Source organism: Neomonachus schauinslandi, chromosome X (genome assembly GCF_002201575.2).
Source record: "Neomonachus schauinslandi chromosome X, ASM220157v2, whole genome shotgun sequence".
NCBI lineage: Eukaryota > Metazoa > Chordata > Mammalia > Carnivora > Phocidae > Neomonachus > Neomonachus schauinslandi.
Genome location: NC_058419.1, coordinates 67,591,427 through 67,609,308, shown reverse-complemented (window position 1 = coordinate 67,609,308; position 17,882 = coordinate 67,591,427). Strand labels below are relative to the sequence as shown.

At 39.6% G+C, this 17,882-nt stretch overlaps 1 long non-coding RNA gene across 3 annotated transcripts in view; it reads right to left on the bottom strand.

Moving 5' to 3' along the window:
* Window positions 1–17,882, bottom strand: part of LOC110570553 — a 56,588-nt gene that overhangs the window by 26,180 nt on the left and 12,526 nt on the right. For all 3 annotated transcript variants that reach the window (XR_002479736.1, XR_002479740.2, XR_002479738.1), the window contains one exon: window positions 5,884–5,995. This is a non-coding gene — a long non-coding RNA (uncharacterized LOC110570553). The remainder of the gene's footprint in view (window positions 1–5,883; window positions 5,996–17,882) is intronic.

Sequence of the window (17,882 nt, the reverse complement as noted above, 5' to 3'; positions counted from 1 at the left end):
AGGGTCCTGGGATCGAGCCCCACATCGGGCTCCCTGCTCTGCGGGAAGCCTGCTTCTCCCTCTCCCACTCCCCCTGCTTGTGTTCCCTCTCTTGCTATGTCTCTGTCAAATAAATAAATAAAATCTTTAAAAAAAAAGATTAAATATTAGAAGACTTTGGAATAAGAAAAAATATATAAGCAAACATACTGACTTAGTCAGTCTTGGCATTTAGAATTCCTTTCTAAAAATAAATCCAAAGTCACTTATTTAAGTACCTTAAACTTGATTAAATTTTATGTCAAGACATTTACCAATCTTTTGTATTAAGAATTTTGCTTTGGGGTGCCTAGGTGGCTCAGTCGGTTTAAGTGGTTAAGCGTCTGCCTTTGGCTCAGGTCATAATCCCAGGGTCTTGGGATCGGGCCCCACGTGATGCTCCCTGCTCAGCAGGGAGCCTGCTTCATCCTCTCCCTCTGCCCCTCCACCCTGCTTGTGCGCGCGACCCAAGCTCTCCCTCTCTCTCAAATAAATAGTATCTTAAAAAAAAAAAAAAAAAGGATTTTGCTTTTGGTATTACGAAAAGGACTGATACCCTTAATATCCTTAATGTTTTAAGTACTCTTTAAAGAGAAACATTTTAATGTTGTTTTAGAAGTGATTTCCATTGTAATAAGCCTGTCTTCCCTTGGATCCTAAGGGAAGTCTGTCTGTCTTCTGAGCCCAAGACTACTACTCCCAACCCCCAGCTGACTAGCCTAGGAAAGAGCCAGTCAGGATGAAAGGCTGACAATTCCTAAACACTCAAGTTTTAAATATGCATAGCCAAGTAAGAACTAGAACTGGATCTAGTTCATGAGGAAGCAGAAACCATGAGTAAGCATTTTGGATACTAACCCTTCATTGGATATGTCATTTGAAAATTATCTTCTCCCATTCAGTAGGCTGTCTTTTAGTTTTAATTGTTTCCTTTGCTCTGCAGAGGCTTTTTATTGTGATATAGTCCCAATCATTTATTTTTGCTTTTGCTTTCCTTGCCCGAGGAGACATACTTAGAAAAATGTTGCTATGGCCGATGTTAGAGAAATTACTGCTTGAGCTCTATTCCAGGATTTTTATGGTTTGAGGTCTCACATTTAGGGCCTTAATCCATTTTGAGTTCATTTTTGTGTATGGTGTAAGAAAGTGGTCCAGTTTCATTCTTTTGCATGTAGCTGTCCGGTTTTCCCAGCACCATTTGTTGAAGAGACTTTTTCCCACTACATATTCTTGCCTCCTTGGTTGAAGGTTAATTGACCATATAATCGTGGGTTTGTTTCTGGGCTTTCTATCCTGTCCCACTGAACTATGTGTCTATTTTTGTGTCAGTACCATACTGTTTTGATCACTACAGCTTGATAGTATAACTTGAAACTCTGGAATTGTGATACCTCTCCACAGCTTTTTTTTTTTTTTTAAGATTTTTTTTTTTTTTTAAATTTTAGAGAGAGAGTACAAGCAGGGGGAGCAGCAGAGGGAGAGGGAGAAGCAGGCTCTCTGCTCAGCAGGGAGCCCGATGCAGGGCTCGATCCCAGGACCCTGGGATCATGACCTGAGCCGAAGGCAGACGCTTAACCCTCTGAGCCACCCAGGCATCCCACAGCTTTTTCTTTTTCAAGATTAAAGCACTTTGGCTATTCAGGGTCTTTTGGGGTCCCATGCAAATTTTAGGATTGTTTGTTCTAGCTCTGTGAAAAATGCTGGTGGCATTTTGATAAGGGCTGAACCTGTACGTTACTTTGGGTAGTATGGACACTTTAACAATATATGTTCTTCCAATCCATGAGTATGGAGTATCTTTCCAGTTGTTTGTGTCGTCTTCAATTTCTTTCGTCAGTGTTTTATAGTTTTCAGAGTATAGGTCTTTCACCTCCCTGGTTACGTTTATTCCTAGGTGTTTATTATTTTGGGTGCAGTTGTAAATGGGACTGTTTTCTTAATTCTTGTTTCTGCTGCTTCATTATTAGTGTATAGAAATGCACCTGATAAAGGGTTAGAATCCAAAATATATAAAGAACTTCTACAACTCAACACACACACACACACACTAATCCAATCAGAAAACGGGCAGAAAACATGAACACACATTTCTCCAAAGATATCCAGATGGCCAACAGACAAGTGAAAAGATGCTCAACACCACACATCATCAGGGAAATGCAAATCAAAACTACAATGAGATATCACCTCAAACCTGTCAGAATGGCTAAAATCAAAAACACAAGAAACAGTGTTGGCAAAGATGTGGAGAAAAAGGAATCCTCATGCACTGCTGGTGGGAATGCAAACTGGTGCAGCTGCTCTGGAAAACAGTATGGAGGTTCTTCAAAAAATTAAAAATAGAATTACCCTATGATCTAGTAATTGCACTACTGGGTACTTACCCAAAGAATATGAAAACACTAATTCCAGAGGATATATGTACCCCTATGTTTACTGCAGCATATTTACAATAGCCAAATTATGGAAACAGCCCAATTGTCCATCTATAGATGAATAAAGAAGATGTTGTATATATAGACAAAGGAATATTATTCAGCCATAAAAAAGAATGAAATCTTGCTATTTGCAACAATGTGGATGGAGCCAGAGAGTATAATGCTAAGTAAAATAAGTCAGAGAAAGACGAATACCATACAATTTCACTCATATGTGGAATTTAAGAAACAAAACAAATGAAAAGGGAAGAAAAAAGAGACAGACAAAAAACACTCTTTAAACTATAGAGAACAAACTGATAGTTACCAGAAGGGAGGTGGGTGGGGGATGGATGAAATAAGTGAAGGGGATTAAGCGTACACTTATCTTGATGAGCACTGAGTAATGAATATATAGAGTTGTTGAATCATGATATGGTACACTTGAAACTCATATAATACTATATGTTAATTATCCTGGATTAAAATAAAAAAATACAATTAATTAAAAAAAAAACCTATGAGTCAGCAAAAGCTCTAGGGTGAAGAAGGACATAGAAGGAGGGAACAAAAACAATCAGAGGCAAGGTGATGACAGAGCAGAAATGCAGACCAAATATGGCCAATAAAGAAACACAGAGGGTTTTTCCAGAAGCCTCCATTTCCCGATGGCTTTCTAGTTCTCATCCCAGAGGCATAGCCACTCACCAGTTCCTTTGACGGATTTCCACCAAAATCCCTACCTCCCTTACTGCCCACTATCCTCTGTAGCCTTGCAAATCATGATCCCCTCATTGGATCTATCACTTTTGCTCCTCATAACAAAAACCTTACAAAACCAGAGGCAAAATATAAAACTGTGTAATAAATCTGGGTTTTGTCCCCTGTTGGTAGCGTAGAACTCCAAAAAACCACCGAGAGAAAAGGAGTTTTCTTTAGTTATTCATAAGAAGCCCGGGCGCCTGGGTGGCTCAGTTGGTTAAGCGACTGCCTTCGGCTCAGGTCATGATCCTGGAGTCCCGGGATCGAGTCCCACATCGGGCTCCCTGCTCAGCAGGGGGTCTGCTTCTCCCTCTGCCCTCTTCCCTCTCGTGCTCTCTGTCTCTCATTCTCTCTCTCTCAAATAAATAAAATCTTTAAAAAAAAAAAAAAGCCCCTTTTGACCACACCTGAGTTTATGCTGACAAGATGACTCAAGGTGGGCCCTAAGATAGTTTCCACGGAGAAGGGATGGCCATGTCAGAGAGACCAAGCATAGGATTAGAAGGCTGGAACTTTCAGCCCCAGCCCCTAGACCTCTAAGGAGAGAAGAAGGGCTGGAGACTGAACTTAATCAAGTGGCCAACAATATAGTAAGGCCCCCGATAAAACTCTGGACACCCACACCTCAAGGAGTTTCCTGATTGGTAAACACACTGATGTGCCAAAAAGGCAAGGTTACTGGAGTCCAAGGCGAGAGAGTATAGAAGCTCCTTATCTAAGATCCCCCCAAGATTTTGTCCTGTGTATCTTTTTCATTTGGCTGTTCCTGAGCTGTATCCTTTATATTGAAACTAAGTATAGTGCTTTCAGGGAGTTATGGAAATTGTTCTAGCAAATTAACAAAACTTGAGATGGTCATGGGAACCCCTGAATTTAGCTAGTTAGTCAGAAATACAGATGGACCTAAGACTTGCAGAAGGGAGGGCAGTTTTCAGGAAGGCTCTGCCCCTTAACTTGTGGGATGTGGCATTAACTTGGCGTAGTTAGCCTCAGAAGTGAACTGAATTGCAGGACAGCCAGGTGGTGTCAGAATACTTTGTTAAACTACCAAATTAAGTAAATTATTCACTTTTTCTCAACATAGTATATTTTCATTAAGAAAAAGAAAATCAAGGAAACCAAAACACCCCTCCCCCCAAATAACAATTACTTAGCTAAACCTGCCTCAAAAGATAACTAACGTGAACATTTTGGTGTGCAGACTTCAACATTTTTAAAAAGATTTATTTATTTATTTGAGAGAGCAAGAGAGCGAGAAACAGTATGGGGGGAGGAGGGGCTGAGAGAGGGGGAGACAAGCAGGCTCAATCCCAGGACCTCGAGATCATGACCTGAGCCAAAACCAAGAGCTGGATGTTTAACCAACTGAGCCACCCACGTGCCCCTCAACATTTTTAACTGTATCTGGAAAATGCATGAAAGAGGTTACAGCAATTCCTTTAATTTCTGATAATGGGCAAAAATAGGATTACCTAAATTGAATTATGTCCAGATAGCCAGTTAATCTGTTTTTAAATCTTGTCAAATGGAAAGGCCTGTTTATTTTAAACTAACTTTCAGTTTTCTAATTAAATTCATGTGAGACCACAGAACAAAAATTTCATTCCCTTAGACTTATTTCTTAAAGAATGGTTCCTTGAATGTCAAATTCCAAATTAACGTGTGGGGAAGGAATGACACAGGAATTTTAAAATTAACACACTTTTCACGGTTAACTGTCACCATAGCATGGGGAAAAAAGGAAGCGAAAGAATAGCTAGCGTATCAAAGATTTTGTGAAAAATATTTTACACATAAGCTTAGACCACACTTTGACATACAAGTGTCCCAAACAGACACTCTCAAATTTTTTCACATGCCCCAAACAGAACAGAAATCATGTATTTAAACTCACTCTTACCGAAGTGGCCCACCCTCTCTTCCCTTAAACAGGGTCTGAATGTGATCAATCACAGACTGCTCTAATTTCGACCTTTTATTATACATTCAACTCATGTACACAGAAAAAAGTTAACATAAGGAAGCCTAAGACTACTATCCTCAGAGAGGCCTGCTTTGCAAGGCTGGCCTTGGCTGGCATCTGGGAACTGTACAGGCAAACGGTTCCCTACGCCGGTAGAAAACTTTCCCTAACGGATAAGGGTGGCTCACTGTGCCTAGAAATGCATCTTCCTAGCTAGGCAAATCATTTTGTTTTGTTTTGAGAGGGCATCTTCCTAAAAAACAAACAAACAAAAACCCCCCAAAAAAAACCAAAAAGAAGAAGAAGAAAAGAAAAAAAAAAGGTGGTACATTTGTTTCCTTAACTTTTCCCAGCAAGATACTTTTCTTTAGTGATGCAGAAGTTCTTTTTAGATATTAAGCTGTTGGTCTCAGTTGTAATATTTTAATTAGTGACATTACTATCAAGTTCCAGATAAAAAGAGTCATTCTTATTTTAAATTTAAAAAAAAGTTCAAGCAATTTTCTCTACTTGGATGACTTCAAGGAGTGTAAAAATCCTTTGGTGGCCCATTGTAGCTAACTTCCAGCAACCGTGCCTCAGAGATATATATGCTTTCTCTAAACTGTCTAAAGTAATTCTCTAGGTTCAGTTAGAAAATGAGGGAGTTTCTCCTAACAAACGACAGCCGTTGATTTTTATTATCACATTATCTTCTCTTAATACTTCCAAATGCATACTTACCCTCATCCCTGATGCCAGAAACATGTCCACACTATCAGTCTCCAGTTAGGTTCTTCTCCATGGGAACAAAGCATACTCAGGGCCATGAGAGAATTCACTGCAGCTTCTGTGACTAAAAATTAGTGGGTAAGGAAATGATGAGTCAAGTGTAAAAATAAATTACAAGGGCATTCACCACAACTGACATATAAGAAGAAGTAAATAATCTTCAACACGCAAATTTCTTAATTTACAAGACTGTAAACATACCCATCAATGCAACCAGAATACTTGTTTCCACATGAAGAACATTCTTTTCCTGTAGCCAAATTATATCATAAAATTGCTTAACCGGTACAGAATTTGAACAGGTGGCATAATTAGATAAAATAAATGCTCAATAACATTAGACAAAGACAGCCTCACATTCAGGAAGTTTATATACCAGAGGTTTAACGATGGTTTTAGTTGAATGATGGGATTATAGCTTATCTTGACTATGTTTTTTTATATCCTGTGTTATCTGAATTGTTTATAAGTACCTCTTCACTTTATAACCAGGAACAATAATAGCACTTCCATTTTGAAATAAGCTAGGAAAAATAACCACTTATTAAAATTAATAGAAAACAATCTAATTTTGGCTATATAAGGCATGAAATAACTAAGGAATGACATAAGAAATATTGGAGAGCGACATGATGAAAATTATGATTATTAGGATATAAAAAGAGTTAAATAAAATGTTTTTAGAAGGGGAGAAGAAATGTTGCAAACATGTTAATTCTGACCAAATGAACGTCCAAATCAAATGCTATTACAATACCTCCAAGTGAATTTTTTAGACAAAGCAGAATTTTACAAAATAATTCTTGTAATAGATTTATTTGTGGGAGAGAGAACGAGAGAGTGAGAGAGAGCATGCAAGCAGGGGGAGAGGCAGAGGGAGAGAGAGAATCCTCAAGCAGACTCCCCACTGAGCAAGGAGCCCGACGCGGGGCTCAATCCCAGGACCCTGAGATCATGACCTGAGCTGAAACCAAGAGTCAGCCGCTTAACTGACTGAGTCACCCAGGTGCCCCTACAAAATACTTCTTAAATTCAGTTAATAACAAATTAGGGAATAGTAGCTAAGAAAATATTGAGAAAGAATAAATAAGTTTTACTATAAACAAGAAGGGCATAGATTAGGGGTCAGCAAACTAGAGCCAATGGGTCAAATCTGGCTGCTAACAGATTTTGTATTCATTGTCTGTGGTTGTTTCTTCAAGTGAATGGTTGCAGAAGAGACTGTGTGGCCCACGAGCCCAAAGTATGAACTATCTGGGACTTCTACAGAAAATGTTTGGCAACCCTTGTAGTAGACACTTCAATGATGCTGTCATATCCATAGCCTCTTCTCTAAGGGAGTTCATGAAGGACAAGAGAAGGCAAATTTATGAGGTACTACAATCCATGAGTACCACAAGGACACAGAAGGTAGAGAAATAAAGGTTGGGGAAGCCAGCTGATCACAAAAGAAGAATGAAGAGTGAGGAGTTTTAAAAATGCAGGTGCCTGGGGCCACTCAAGGCCAATTAAATCACAACATCTTGCTCTGGTTTATTTTTAAAGTCCCCCAGTTAATTCTAAAGTGCAACCGTGACAGAAAACCACTAAGCTAGGGGAAACAGCAAATGTAGAGGCGGCCAAGTGATGTCAATGGTGAAGCACAAGAATAATTATCCAAACGTACTGCCGTTAAGGTACCTCAGGGCTGCTTGAATCTAGTTAGTTCCCACATTTAATATTGTTCATTTAGAGTCCCACTAAATCCCCATCCTCCACCATGTTCCACATGTTTACATAAAATAAACCCCTATTAACGTGGCAGGCTGAGTGATTCTTCATTTCTTGGGACCAAAAGAATCAAATTAGTATAGAAATTAGTATCAGGTATATAGTTGCATGAAACAGACCCTCAGCAGAAAAAGAAACATTTGAAATTGTTAGGGTATGACTGTTGTGTGAAAATCACACACAATCCCCGCCACAAACCAGGATGAAACGTTTTTTAGAAGTCCAGCTTATACTGTGGCAAAGCCACTAGTTATGCAATTGCCTTTGTGACTCAGACATGCACCCATTTAGGGTAAAGCTCTGAGGCAATCGGTAGTGGCTGGTATTACAGCAACTTCAAAGAAATAAGCAAGTAGGGTTTGACAGTTTCTCTTCTGACAATGATGTACGAATTCTGATATAACCATGAGGTGCTGACACTGGAAAGCATGATTTTGTCTCTATTATGGCTAGGCATGGTTCTCAGTTTACCATTCCAACAGGCATGGAATAACATGGATAGATAATAGATTCACAAATCTGAGAATCATCGGACCAAATGTGGCAGTTCTGGTTCCTCCCAAACATATACCCATTTCCTTCTTTAAAAAAAAAAAAAGATTTATTTGAGAGAGTGCGTGCGTGGTGGGAAGAGACAGAGGGGGAGAGAGGGAATCGCAAGCAGACTCCCTGCTGAGCGCAGAGCCTGATGCGGGGTTCCATCTCACGACCCTGAGATCACGACCTGAGCCGAAACCAAGAGTCGGACGCTTAACTGACTAAGCCACCCAGGTGCCCCCGCCCATTTCCTTCTAAAGACCTGTTTATTGTCAAGCTGTAGCACAGCCCTTTATGATCAGGTTTTGTTTCACATCATCCAGTATTATACCCTCTCCACTGAGTACAGCTGGTGGGATCAATCCATACACTGCCAGCAGCTTAGGAACTGTCTAAGCATGAAAAAGCACTGCACAAATAAAGATAAACTAAGCCAATTAGATGCGCTCAAACTCTTTGAAATTTGAGAAGAAACCATGAGAACAAGTAATTAACGGTGAAATCTGAAGCTAAAAGCGTCACCAAAGACAAGGTAAGGGCAAAGCCAGGCATAGGGAAGATGAATGAGGGAAAATGTAGATAAGACAGGAGAACAGAAAGCTGAATCAAGTCAATGGCACAGTGGAAAGGGTCCACTAAGTCCATGTGCTTAAGTCCCTAGAGCCACCATAGATGAATTTCCATGCCACTCTGTTCTTGAGATTCCTATGAAATCCCTATTTTCCTCACTATGTGTATCTATGTGATAAACGCCTGTTTCTTGACCTAAGCCTGTGTATTATTTCTTGAAACCAGAAATCCTATGTAATTTAGAAAACAGTATGGAGTTGGGCTACATGAACAGAACTCTGGCAGGAATGTGAAATATTTAGACCTGGTTATTACCTGGTGGTGGGACAGAGAGTAGATACACCCACCACAACCCTGGCTGGAATGTTTTAAGAGCCTCGAACCGTGGCAAAGTTATTGTCGCAGGACCACACACCCAATGAACATAAGTTGTGACACAATCACAACGACAGACAAAAATTCAAGTGGCCAAGGAAGATCAATGATAGGTGAGTGCTTCTGAAATTGGAAAGTAAATTTTAAAAGTAGCTTTATGACATTACTTCAGACTACGGTATCTGGCTTGACTTAGTTACTCTCCAACATTTATACTTAAGTACAAGTTGCAAAAGTATAGACAGAGCATCTTTAGAAATGAATATATGAAATGAGGAGCATTATTTACTTAGAGGTCAAGATGTAAAAATGTAATACAAACACATCTGAATTAAACGGTAGCCACACTCATAGTCCCATCTAAGGTAAACTGTCCCAGCCACAGGTAGTTCTGGAGAAAAGGCAGTCCTATAGACAGCAATAAATTTTAGAATATCACCTGTCCTGTCATCCAAGGTAGAATGTACCAGGTGTAGAATACACTACCCAAGTGCTGTGTTATTTCATGACTCAGAAAGTGACTACCCAAGCAGGCGTGAGCTAAGACACTGAAATTCTTGCACTGAACAATGAAGTTTGTGGAATGCAAAGAGAGTGAGGCCCATAGCCAAGGGAGTTGAACCATGAAGGACAGAATTGGGAAACATGAGATACAGCCAAGGACAGCAGAGAGATAAGCAAGGTTTAATGATGAGTAATTGAAAATTTATGAGGAGGCAGAATACAAAGCAAGGAGGTAAACTAAAGCTTGAATAAATATGAGGAAGCAGAGACAAAAAAAGAAAAAAGCAGAGATAAAGAGGAATTAAGACACAATGTATGAAATGGTATCTACAATTAATTCTGTACTGAATACTGAAAATGTGCTGAGAGTAGATTTCAGGTGCTTTCCTCACACACACAGAAAATTTTAACTAAGTGAGAAGTTTGTTTGGCATCTGACTATAGTAATCATTTCACAATGTATATCAAAGCATTGTGTTTATACATTAACTATATCCAGTTTGTATTTTAAAAAAAGATATTAAAGGTGACATACTAGATGTAGGATACAAACCCCTGTTGCCAACATTCCCAGATCAGTCTTGGAACCACCATTTCTAATCCTCAAAACATTTTCCTCAGAGGGGAAACTGAATTTTATTTTTTAAACTGTCTTTATTAGAATATAGGGTTTTCTGTATTTGAATTCACAGGAGATACCGGTCTATCTTAGAGGCTGGCCATGCATAGCTGTGGGTGGTCCAGATTGCTTGGATGGCCCAAGAGAAGTCTGTTTCTTGAAAACAAAGGAGCCAACAATACCGGAAATTGCTAACAGGATTCCAGCCACAACTGAAGTTCACCAAGAATGTGAGTTTTCCAGAATTCGTTAGGGAGTCACATTTGGGAAAAAGGAAGTGAGATTCTCCCCCACATATTAGAATAGAATAACAGTCCCTACCTAGTAGTCCATAACAAAACTGCTAATTAGGCATTTAAAGCCATCAAAGATGGTCCTTGTGAGGGATCTGGTAACTATTGCAACAGAGCGACCTCAAAGTTTTCCTGTTCACGGCCAGGTAGTAAATAATTTAGGCTTTGCAGGCCATATGGTTTCTGTCACAACTACTCTCTTCTGCCACTGTAGCATAAAACAGGCATAAACAATACATACATCAATGTGGTGCTATGTTCCAATAAATGTGAAATTTGAGTTTTTGTCTATTTCACATGTCACGAAATACTATCCTCCTTTTGATTTTTTCCCAACCATTAAAAAATGTAAACATCTTCACTCACAGGCTGTTAAAAAAAAGAAGTGGTGGGCCACAGTTTATGAACAGACCCTTGATATACAGAAATGGAAGGATGGTCACGAAACTCTTAAAATTTGAAGGTGTTATATTTAACATACCCAAGGATATTCTGATGACTGTGTAAATTTTCTGTTTAACGGACTATTCTTGTTCGATTTTTTTAATACCATCTCAACCACTTTTAGGTTCAGTAGTGTTAAGTATATTCACATTGTTGAGTAACCAATCTCCAGAACTTTTTCATTTTGCAAAACTGAAATTCTATACCCATTAAACAACTCCCCATTACCTCCGCCCACCCCAGCCCGACAACCACCAGAGTTTTAGGAAATATTATGTGGGTCTAGAGGTGTGGATCCAGACCAGAGGATGCCAGTTTGCTCACAATGTTTCACTCAGTGTCTTAAATTTCACAGAGTACTTACCCTTTGTCAGATCTATTCTTTCCTAATCTATCCTAGTCTAATCTATACAATTCCATTCAAAACTGTGACCTAGTTTTAAACACTACCTAAGGGAAACTGCCAACCTCCAGGTTAAATTGAATGGGTAGGGCTACACACCCATTTCTCAATACCACATGTGAAGAAGGTAACACTACGAATAAGCCAAAATTATGAAGAAGCAGATGCTATGAGGTCATAAAAACATTTATAAACATGCTGTGTTGGACTGTGGAATTTTTTTTAAAAAGTAAACTAACAGGGGTGCCTGGGTGGCTCAGTCGGTTAAGCGTCTGCCTTCGGCTCAGGTCAGGATCCCGGGGTCCCTGGGATCGAGCCCCATGTCGGGCTCCCTGCTCCACGGGGAGCCTGCTTCTCCCTCTGCCTCTGCCTCTCTCCCTCTCATGAATAATTAAATAAAATCTTAAAAAAAGCAAACTAACAGCTCAAAATCAGGCTCCTTGTAGAGAGCTGAAAGTCCTGTCAATATTGGGCAGGTTTCCCACTGGGTAACAATCAAGAGCCAAGGAATCATGGCCTTGCTCTTTGTATCAAAGGTGCATGTTCCATGGAACACCAATCCCAAACACTCCCTACTAATCCTCTCAGAAGCATCAGCTGCTCTTACCATCCAATTTGCACTCTTGTTTTTAAGAGTAGAGAAATCTCTTTTCCAAGGTCTCTATCCAAAGTAGATAAACAAAAGAAAAGCTCCCTGCCAAAACCCCTAAGCAGCATCTGAAGAAAAAGGGAGAAAATAAAAATCAGAACCATATTATGCATTTACCCCATCTGGACCCCGCAGGCATTTGCAATTGAAACCTCTGAAATAAAGGATGGAGAAGCCAGTTGTTAATGGATGCATTAGAAGCCGGAAGAAATGAAACAGAGTTAAAAAAAAAAAAAGCAGAGACAGAGTATAATAATCCTATTAATTGCAGAACACTACAGTGAAGACCCACAAACTGCTGCTATGGGCATTATATATATAAATAACTAAGCTAAGTCAGGCCTAATAAAATTTGTGCTCTCAGTATTAGAAGTGGGCTCTTAAAATCATCATAGTAGCAAAGGGAACTGAAACTGAGAGAACACACAGCAAGCCAACGCGATGCAGAGGTGAGGCCATGAGGGCCACAGGCAAGTAAACCTTAAACGATGAAGGTGAAGCCTGAAGTAAGCAGAACTGATGAATAAGCTACAAATGTGAGAAGGATTAAAAAAGATAAAACGAACAGGCAAGCCAATATGTAATGGGAGAAATAAGACACAAAAGCTAAGCAGAAAGAGTAGCTCTGTTACATAAATGGCACAATCCTAACATGAAGACCCACAAACTCCTGCTGCAGCTTTACTACATTCATTCATTCAGATAGATTTTTGGTGAAGACTTTAGGGTTGTTTTTTTTCCATGTATAATAGGTCATCCGCAAACTGTGACAGTTTAACTGTGTCTTTACCAATTTGGATGCTTTTTATTTCTTTTTCTTGGCTGACTGCTGTGGTGGCTAGGACTTCCAGTACTACACTGAATAAAAGTAGTGAGAGTGGACAAACAACAAAAACACTAAACACTCTTACAAATATAGAGAACAAAACTGGTGGTTGCCATAGGGGAGGCGGGTGGGGATATGGGTGAAATGTGTGAAGGAGATTAAGAGATTAAGAGATTAAGAGAGTGCTCCATGAGGAGCACTGAGTAATGTACAGAATTGCTGAGTCATTATATTGTATACCCAAAACTAATAACACTGTATGTTTAATTATACTTGGATAAAAATAAATAAAATAGAATAAAAAACAACTTCCACACCAAATTGGGGAAAAGAGCTACAACCTATGGTAGATTCAAAATCTGTGTGAAAAAAGAAAATAAAAAAAAAAGTCCCCAGTAAGATTTTTAACTGTTCTTTCTCACTAGGAAATCAAAGAAATAAAAACTAGAACATCAAGGAAGACCACTTTTCACCTTTGCAATTGGTCGATTTTTTTTAAAAAACTATATAATAGCATATTGGTGAGGATATGACAAAATAGGCATGTTCATACATTACTAGGCTAGGGAGTGAACATTTAATTCAACCTTGGTAAACAAATATGGATACGTGCAGAGATTATCTACAGAGAGGTTCACATCATTATTTGTACAATATTAAAAGAGCAGTAACTGAACAAGAGCCCAAATATTAGATAAGAATTAAAATTTTACATTAATGCAGTGGCATATTATGTGCCATTTTAAAAGAGATGTTATGAAAGTCTATTTAATGGTGTGGAACACGTTTGAGATCTGCTAAACGGAAAAGATACGGCAACAAGATTTCATTAATGATCCTAACTTCAACAACTGACAAAGACTGCCTGCCACTCCAACTGTTGAACACAGAAACAAAGTAGTAAAAAAATAAAATAGAGACTAACATTAAAAGTAGCAAATTTAGGAAACCTAATTCAAAATCCTTGAAAAGTAAAAGATTTTCTTCTGGAAATGCAAGGTAGGGTCATTGTTAAGAAAGCTATTAAATATAATACATACAACAAAAGGTCAAAAAAATATTCACTTCCACATCAAAATAATCACTTACCCGACTGAGAGACCTGTTCCTTTGTCAGGATCACATTTTTAGATATCATTGGAAAGATTAATGCCTCCTATCCTGAATGAGAAATTTAGGTTTTGACACAGCAAATTATCAAAATCACAGCCTCCTACCTTGACCTTAGAATAGGACAGTGATTACATCTAAAGTAATCTCTGTATTAGACTCACTTATGGGCCTAAGTAGCATAGAAAACATACGCTGGTGAAGAAGGTAAACACTAGAGCTGATAATGTAAGGATAAGAAAAAAAATGAAATAAATATTCCAAGTCATGCAAAGAAAAACCTACTGTACCAAAACCAGACAGAGAAGCTACAAAAAAAAGAAAACTACAGGCCAATAGCAAACCACATTCAACAGTACACTAAAGAATCATTAACCACGATCAAGTGGCATTTATTCCAGGGATGCAAGGATGGTTCAATATCTGCAAAGTCAATGTGATACACCACCATTAACTAAACGAAGGATAAAAATCCTAAGAGCATCTCAATAAATGCAGAAAAAGCACTTGACAAAATTCAACATCCATTAAACACTCTCAATGAAGTGGGTTCAGAGAGAACATATCTCGACATAAATAAAGCCATCTATGAGAAACCCACAGCTAACATCATACTCAATGGTGAAAAGCTCAGAGCTTTTCCTCTGACATTAGGAACAAGACAAGGACATCCACTCTCTCTACTTTTATTCAACATAATACTGAAAGCTCTAGCAACACAGAAATTGGTTCCATTTCTATACACTAATTACAAAATAGCAGAAAGAGAAATTAAGGAAACAATCCCATTTACAACTGCATCCAAAATAATAAAACACCTAGGAATAAACGTAACCAGGGAGGTGAAAAACCTATACTCTCAAAACTACGAAATGTTGATAAAAAAAAAATTGAAGATGACACAAACACACAGAAGCATATTCCGTGCTCATGTATTGAAAAAATTAATAGTTCAAATGTCCATGCTAACCAAAGCAATCTACAGATTCAGTGCAAACCCTATTAATAGCAACAGTATTTTTTATAGAACTAGAACAAATAATACTAAAATTCATATGGGGGGGGTGCCTGGGTGGCACAATCGGTTAAGTGCCCCGACTCTTGGTTTCAGCTCAGGTCATGATCTCAGGGTTGTGAGATCTGAGTCCTGGGCTCTGGGCTCAGCACAGAGTCTGCTTCAGATTCCCTCACTTCCTCTCCCTCTAGCCTTCCCTCCCGCTCCTGCGCTCCCTCTCCCTCTCTCTCTAGCAAATAAATACATCTTTAAATAATAAATAAAATAAAATTTGTATGGAACCACAAAAGACCCCAAATAGCCAAAGCAATCTTGAGAAAGAACAAAGCTGGAGGTATCACAATCCCAGATTTCAAGATAACACTTCAAAGCTGTAGTAATCTAAACAGGAATAAGTCATGGGGATAAAAGGTACCGTGCAGGGAATACAGTCAATGGTAGCGTAATGGCATTGTATGGTGACAGATGGCAGCTACACTTGTGGTGAACATAGCATAACATAAAGGCTTGTCAAATCACTATGCTGTACACCTGAGACTAATGTAACACTCTGTCAACTGTATCAAAAAAATAAATAAATAAAGGAAAACTATGGCAAGGAAGAGGATCCTCTAAAGGATGGTAATAACATGCCCCATGAAAATGCTATCACTCTACCAAGAACTCGAGCCAACATTTAGATGACTTTTAAGTCATGTACATAATGCATAGATCACAAGCCACTTTGGAGGGCTGACTAAGCACAGCGTGCTACTGTTACTGTATCACACGAATTGTGTGTTTTAAGACTTTTATTTATTTATTTGAGAGAGACACAGTGAGAGAGGGAACACAAGCAGCGGGAGCGGGAGAGGGAGAAGCAGGCTCCCGCTGAGCAGGAAGCCCGATGTGGGGCTCGATCCCAGGACCCTGGGATCATGACCTGAGCCGAAGGCAGACGCTTAACATTCTGAGCCACCAAGGCGCCCCTGTATCACACGAATTGTTGAGTAAAAATTACCCTTAATGTTTGCTTTAATGGAACACCTCAAATCCTCTTGTTCTTGTATGTATAATGTAGAGTGGGGATGGCATACTATAGCCCATGGGCTGATTCCAGGCTGCTATCTGTTTTTGTAAATGACGTTTTACTGGAACACAGTCCTGCCCATTTGTTTCCATATTGTCTACGGCTGCTTTCATGCTACAGAGTGGGGAGATGTATTAAAATTAGGTAAAGTCATAATTAGGAAACATGAGTTCTAACATTTTGGATACCTGAGAATGGCTAAATTTTAAAATGGTTATCCCTGAAAAGAAGGAAAAGAATGGGGGCACCATATATGATAAATGATTAACTACAATGAGGCATATGAAACACAGTTCTTTCTGTATGTATGGCCCAATTTGTGAATGTGCCTTCTTGGTGAACTTAATCTGAGTGGGAGGAAATCCAGAGGCAAACTGACCACTATGAAATTCTGTACTTTCTAGGATTAGTTAGCTGTAAATTCAAGCCCCACAGAAAAGAAAATGGGAGGGGGGGAGGCAAGGATTTGTAGACACAGTACATCTAACCTGTGCCAGGAGTTGGCACATTTTCTGTGAAGGGCCAGATGGTAACGCTTCAGGCCGTGGACCACAGAGTCCATCACAAATACTCGGCACTACTGCAGCCCAAAAGGCAACTGTGGGCAATAGAGAATAAGCATGATCCTGTGTTCCAACAAAACTGCGGATTTGAAAAAACAAGCTGCTGCCATGTGGGCCATAGCTTGCCAAACCTCAGTCTATGCCAACTATCTGGACACCGTTACCTTACCAGCAATAAAATTTACGCAAGTGTTAACGGATAGGTATCCCTGTTATTTTCCACTCGATACATACAAAGAGTAATCTTATCAGTACTGTCTGCTAGCAGAATGCAATGTTTATGCTGAATTCCAGCTGGGACACACTGATTTGCACAGCAAGCTGCTCCAGCCCTTGGTGCAGCTGCACCTGAGCTAACATTCTGTAAGCAGTGGATTTTCAGTTGTGACTCTGACTCTTGTGATTCCTTTTTGTGGGGGGCGGGGGGTAGAAGAAAACATACCCTCACAGAAATTGTGCAACATAAACATCATGCAGGAGGGTGGGGGCAATACCGAAAGGTGAAAAGCCAACAAAGATAAGCACACAGTGAATAGCTGTGTGGGGGGGTGGGGGAAATAAAGGCTAGTTCACCCAGAGTGGTTATTTCTAGAAACTGAAGGGACCTACACAGCCCTCACACCATCTCTCTTGCACATCTGAATCCCCCTTTGAAAACAAACCCTTCACGTGTGCCCCCGTGTCCCGGAAGAAGACAGTGACAAGGGCCCCATGAGGAGGCAGGAAGTCCCAACAATGAAGAACACACTCCTCACATCTAGTGCTTCAAGGACAGGAAGGTAGTTCAGATCTTTGGAGTGTGACACATACAGCTCCGCCATTGGCTCCCTGTGGCATGCTGGCGACACCACCTCTCTGGGGCTCAGCTTTACTGTCTGTAAAGTAGGAACAAATCACACTTCCCAGGGTTACTGTTAAGTTAAAATGAGATGACAAATACATGCAAAGCCCTTGCCTAGAACATAAAAGGCACCTATAATTAACTGCTAATCACTGTTACTGTTCTATGACCTCCGGCAGAAAATTTTCACAAGTTGTGCGTGGGTGCTACTACAGGGGTGATGGCTAGCCTAAAGAGAACGACAAGAGAAAGAAAAAAAAAAAGAAAACCACAACAGACTTGCTGTCACAAAAATAAAGAGCAGATAATGGGAATAGGGAAACCCTAGGGAAAGAACTGAGGTTCAGATAGCAAAAGCCAGAT